The sequence below is a fragment of the Arachis hypogaea genome, chromosome 18 (assembly GCF_003086295.3).
Source record: "Arachis hypogaea cultivar Tifrunner chromosome 18, arahy.Tifrunner.gnm2.J5K5, whole genome shotgun sequence".
Classification (NCBI taxonomy): Eukaryota; Viridiplantae; Streptophyta; class Magnoliopsida; order Fabales; family Fabaceae; genus Arachis; species Arachis hypogaea.
The window spans coordinates 93,364,985-93,371,664 of NC_092053.1; the positions used below are offsets into that span (position 1 = coordinate 93,364,985).

General features: G+C 33.2%; 1 pseudogene; it reads right to left on the bottom strand.

Annotated features, from left to right (window-relative positions):
* Positions 1 to 1,050: 1,050 nt before the first annotated feature.
* Positions 1,051 to 2,043, bottom strand: LOC112770160 (serine acetyltransferase 1, chloroplastic-like; annotated as a pseudogene).
* Between the last annotated feature and the right edge of the window lie 4,637 nt (positions 2,044 to 6,680).

Here is a 6,680-nt window from a genome sequence, read left to right on the forward strand (position 1 = left end):
GACTTCAAATTCAAATAAAAAGTAATAATTGAAATTAAATCCTAACAACCAAATCTTTATGTTTCTAGAAAGAGTTAATAACTGATCTTCTAGAATCTTGAATATCTTAGATGTGATTAAGACTTCTAATGACGTGGATAATTAAGATTGAGCTTTAATTGTTACATCTAGAGAATTATAATTATGTTTAATCCGGATTTGTATTAGAGAAAATTGGACAAAAAGTTCAAAAACACATTCTAGAAGAAGTAGCTTCGCCGAGCGTGGAATGTAGGCCGCCGGAAGTAGGAGCTTGTTCGCCAAGCGCAGGACATCGCCGCCGGACATGCTGGAGCTTGGATGGGGACTGCCAGGCATGCGTCCTTTCTCGCCATGTGTGCGTAGCTTTAATTCCTTGAGCCATGCTTCTATTCCTGCGGCTATATTTCTATTCTTTGTACCACGTTTTTGTTACCTTTGTGTGTGTGTGTTTTGTTTTTTTATAAAAAAGTCTTGATTCTTGTTAATTTTTGAATCCAAAACTCTTGAAAATATGAAAACATTATCCAGATTTTGAATATTTAATTATTTATTAAATTCTTTTAAAAGACATAAAATTTTTTATTAAAATATAAAAAATAAATAAAATATAATCCTAAAAACCCTTTAAGATGACATGGCATCAATACATGTTAACTTCTTTTTACCAATATACCCAACTTTATCATCGTGTCTCTATTCTATTATTTAATTACTAAAAATTAAACATGTCTCTAATTTTTTGTTAGTTGCTTGAAAAGTTTATTGGGCCGATATGATTAGAGCCTTGTGTAAATTGCAAGGTTCGGAAAATCGGACCGGTCATCAAACGGCTTTAGTTACTGGTTTATTGGTTTATTGATCCAACCGGTTCAATCAGTGGTTCAACTGAAAAAACCATTTTAGAATAAAATAATAAATAAATTATATATAAACATCATAAAATATAATTATAGTCTAATATAAATCTTAAATATCTTCCAAATTTAAAACATATGAAATGTCAACCAAATCCATATGATCATATCAAAATACAAAGTTAAATAGTGAAAAGAGCAATGGTGCAAACAGCAACAATACAACTAGAAATAATCATTAATCACTCCTAAATTAATTCAAAATAGTAGCATAACAAATAATCACTCCTAAATTAATTCAAAACAGCAGCATAACAAAATCACTAACAACAGTAGTCCTAGGAGGAACATCCTTAATCACCACAGAACCAGCACCAATCTTAGCACATTCACCAACCTTAATGTTCCCCAAAATACAAGTCCCTGCACCAATCAAAACCCATCACCAATCTTTGGATGCCTATCACCAGAAGCTTTACTAGTTCCACCCAAAGTCACACTATGCAAAATTGACACATTGTTACCAATCACTGCAGTTTCATCAACCACTAATCCAGTTACATGATCAAGCAGAATCCGCTTCCAATCTTAGCACCGGGATGAATACCAACCGCGAAAACCTCGAAAACTCGGTTCTGGATCATAACTGCCAAGACTTTTCTTCCTTGAAGCCATAGCTTATGAGCAACTCTATGAGATTGGCATGCTAAGAAGCCTTTGAAGTTTAAGAAGCAATGCACATGGTTTATGCAAGCAGGGTCTCTTTCCTTAACTGCTTTGAGATCATCCTTCATAGAATCCATGATTTCTTGGTCAGATTTCAAGATCCCAACAAAAAGATCAAAGAGTGTGTTACTTGGAAGGCTTGCACTGCTTAATCTGTTAGCAAGGTAATTGGCCAAAGCAAATTCCAATGAATCATGAGACAGAATTGAGGATTGGTAGTAACTATTCAGAATAGGTTCCTCATTTACATCAAGTTCAGCCTCTTCCTTCATCTTCGGCCATAGATCCACAACTTCATTTTCTTGAACTTCCTCAACAAAAGTAGGGGTAGTATGAAGAGTTTTCACCTGGTACTTGCAAACACCATCAGTGAAATTGTTTCTGAAGATTTTTGACCCCTTGAATTATTTTTGACACCATCAGTTGCTTCTTGATTAATACTATTTTCCATAACTGAAATTAATAACACCCACAACACAATAAAATTAAAAACAGCCACAACACAATGAAAATTAACAGCATGAAAATTAACCATGTTCTTAACCTAAAGCAGAGGAACGAAGAACGAAGAAGATGAGCAGAGGAAGTTCACAGAAATTGAATAGAAATCGAAGTTCACAGAGGAAGTTCACAGAAAAAAGAACAGAAATCTAAGTTCACAGAGAAAGTTCACAGAGTATCAACTTCATGTTTCTTATACTAAAGAAGATGAGCAGAGGACGAGTCACTCACCTAGGGTCGATGGAGGGCTACTGGTGTTGAGGACCACGCGACGATGAAGACGATGAGAGGGCTACTGGTGTTGAGAAGATGAAGACGATGGAGATGGAGGGCTACTGGGCAGGGAACCAGGCGACGATGGAGAGCTACTGGGGCTGAGGACCAGGCGACAGCGGTGGCGCTGACAACCTGAGACAGTGGCGACGATGGAGGGCGACTGGGCGGCTAGGGTTCAGACTTCAGAGGGCGGCTAGGGTTCACTCACTGTGAGACTGAGATACTGAGATGAATCATGAATGAATGGGGGTCGGGGGAAGAAGGGGGGGTGGGGTGCTCCACGAGCGGGTCGGGTCGGGTTACATTTTTTAATTTTTTTTAAAACAATAAAAACGGTATCGTTTAGCAGAACTGGCCGGTCACCGGTTCGGCCCAATCGACCGGTCACCAGTCCGGTCCAACCTGTCAGTTTTTGGCCAGTTCACTGGTTTTTTAGCGGTTTTTCCTACTGCGGTTTTTAAAGGAGGACCGGACCGTTTGCATCGTCGGTTCGCAGTTAAATCAGTCGAACCGACCGGTCCGGTCCAATTTTCAGAATCTTGGTAAATTGCTTTAGTATTTACATTATGAGAAAGTTTAGAGCCGCAACACTTTTATTAAAATTTGGTTAATATTTAACTAGTAAAAGAAAAATGTGTAATTCCATACCATTGAATAAAATCTCACACCATTAAAATATTAATAATAACTAATTAATAGTTATAAATCACTAAATTTACTGGCTCCCTAACACCCCTATTTACATTATATATCAAAGTTAATTAATAACTTCAACATAGATTTTGTGAATTTACAAATTATACCAGTAAATAAATAAATAAATCAATGCGTTATATATTCTAGAAAATGTACGTAGTATAAGACTAACTAATCACTTGCAAACTAAATTTTGTAAAGTTACACATTTATCCATCATGTTGTGTGTGACACGTCAAAGCTTATTGAATATTTATATCCTTTTTCCCATCAAATTTATGCTACTATGTCCAGCTAACCTATTGCATATATCCCAGATATTTTTCCTTTTATCAAACATTCAAATATTTATAAATACCCTCTTATAAACCCTACAAAATCCTATAAAAACATCACAAAAATCTCCAACCTTCTTTGAAGATTTTAGAATAATGTCGGAAATATTCCATGCTGGTGGAGATGTTGTAAGTAGAAATCTCAAGCGCAAGTTAGAGGAGCCACCAGCCGCGGACCATGACTCAGAGGTGTTACTTTCTTTGAGTCTTGGCCGCAACAACAATAACATGGAAAGTGGCGACTCATCCTCCAATTTCACATTCAAATCCTTGAAAACTGCTGAAAACCAGACGAAGCAAGAACGCTTGTTTCCTTGCAAGTTTTGCAACAAGAAATTCGCCAGCTCTCAAGCTTTAGGCGGACATCAAAATGCTCATAAGCGCGAGAGAGTCCTCTCTAAAATGGACAAAATGTTTAACAGGGGAACATTTGCGCTTGATGCTAGTCATCAATTATGTGCATACCCAACAACCATGACAAATTATCTACCTTACCGTGGCTCAAACTCAATACCTCTTTATCAAGGTGCACATATGCACCACCACATACTTCATATGCCTTGCACCATGCCTGGTTTTCGTTTAGGATCATCTAGCTACGGAAACCAAGGCTTACACAACATTCCTCTGAATTCTCGCCACCACGGCCACCACCCAGATGCTGGATTTGGTTTTGGAGTTACTCAACTTCCTTCATCTAGAGAAGTTGCGGGTGATAGAAGTTCTATGATTCATGCTAATCTCGGTAGCCTTCTTAGAAATAACTAATTAGATAAACTTTATTGTTTATCCTCAAGGGATGAAATCGATCGAGTTCTACTCTTTAGTGCCTCGACTATCTAGGCATCATCATCTAGTCTAATTTTAGTTAAGCTTTTCGGTTCTTCTTGTTGCTTTATTACTAATGTTACTTTTCTCTTTGGTATTTTCCATAGTTGAATTTTGTTCTTTGACTTTGAGAACTTTTATCCCATATCAATCTTTTACATTTATTCTTGCTCCTTATATAGCCTCCTTGAAATGATTTCAAAACCAAAATAAATCGGCATATATAACGTGGATGAATCAAAGTAACAAGCCTATAAACCATAGCGGAATTGATTCAAAATATTTTTTGGGGAAATTATATCTAGTAATAAACATCATATTACAACTATATAATTGTCGGAATCAACTTTTCAAACGAGGAATGACTGCTACGTAGGCGTCCGTTACGGATGATCACATCGACGGTGCATTTGGGCCGGCTCATTGGCCACGGCTCAGCTGTCCATAAAGCTTTGAATCGTTGGAAAATTGGCAAACAAAACTTTTTTCGAGGGTAACATTGATCGATTGTTAGGTCGTCGATAAACATTGGCACCATATGGCACATATTTCGTTAGCAACGACTCAACGAGTATGCAATGGTCCAACCATATCTATTTTTTTTTTTTTTTTTAAGTTAGGAGTGAGGCTTAAATCCAAGACTTCTAAACGATGATAGATAGACTATAGTCAAATTTGGGTAAACAGCTCTTTTTGAAAAAATAGTTTAAATAATAAATACTTATATTAAAAGTAATCTATAAATAAGTTATTTTGTATTTGATTTTTTTATTCTAAAAGTAGTGCTTATTTTAAGAAAATAGTGATAAAAATTTTTTATTATCAGAGAAGTCATTTTTTTAACTTTATCATAAATACTAAAATAACTTTTTAAAAAACTACAATTTAATTTTAAAAATTGTACTAGATATTAATACTATACATTTTTTTTAAGTTAAAAATAAAAAAAAGAAGGTAACTTATGAATCTATCCAAACCAGCCCTATATCATTTGAGTTATAATTCGTTGGTCCCACTATATCTAACTTTATCAATGATTAAGCCATGGATAATAATTAAATAATTAAATGTTATTATTAATTCTAAAATTATCTTATTGATGCCTTGGTCATTGATAACGCAATATAAATTAATATTTTTAATTTTAAATTAAAGTATCGATGGTCAAATCATGATAACAATGTGTTGATCGCAAAAAATCGACAAAACACAATGAAACAACTAAAATTAAATATTAATAACGAAAATATGTTACCGATAACTAAGGCGTCAGTAATGAGTTTAATTAAAAATATATTTGCACTAATTTATTTATGAACGGCTTAGCCTTGGTAACGCTTCTTGAACGGAACTCATTGTTTTATGTCATCAGTAATATCTGAAATGAAAATCAAAACATCAACAAACCCTTCCTTCCCACCATTTCACCATTCTCACTTTCTCTCTAACACCCTTTCACTCTCTAGCTTCGAGTTCGAGCCCAATTTCTCATTGTCGGGGCTCTTTTCAAGATATCAAGACTGTCATTACATAGTGAGTAGCCTTCTAATTTAATTGATTTAGCTTTTTTTATTAGTTAAATTTTTCTGATATTTTGAGTGTCTTCATTTTTGTGATTTTGAGTTTGGTTTTAATAACATTGTTCTTTGTTGATGATTTTTAAAAGAATTTGCTGCAGTTCTTGGTAGTGGTGTAGTTTTTTTTGCTGTTTTTAGGAGTTTTATAGATTTATTTGCCACTAGGTTTGTGTTTATTAAAATGTATTTTGTTTAGAATTATTATACTACCTTATTTAAATTGAATTAATTTATATATAGAAGAATGGTTGATTTGCAAATGATTATATGTTTAGGAAAAAAAACTTAAGCGCATAGGATAGAGATGTAGAATTGGAGAAGTAAAATGATTCTGTGTATAAGGTAGTGATATTTTTCATTTGTTTGTTGTGAAAATTATTTGTGTTTATCCAGTGATTGATGTGAAGAATAAGGTAGTTAGAACAGTTAGGATTAATATAAATAGTTACAATTTGTATGATGCTTATTTATACCGAATGATGTAATATAGAAAATCTTAAATACATGCGGTAATAACTCGAACTTTTTGAAAATTTCATTATAAACTAATTTCAATTTCTTTTACTTGTTTAAGATTTTATTTTTAAAAATTATTTTATTAATGGTAATTAAATCAAGTTTTAATAAATAGAGTTTAAATTAAATAGAATTCTTATATAATTTTTATTTCAATTTACTTTATTTGTTTAAGATTTTATTTTTAAAAATTATTTTATTAACGGTAACTAAATCAAATTTTAATAAATAGAGTTTAAATTAAATAGAATTCTTATATAATTTTTATAATAATTAAACATTTAACATGTTTGAAATTTAAAAATTTCAGTAATTAAAAAGTAATAAGGATTTTGTACGATATAATTTGA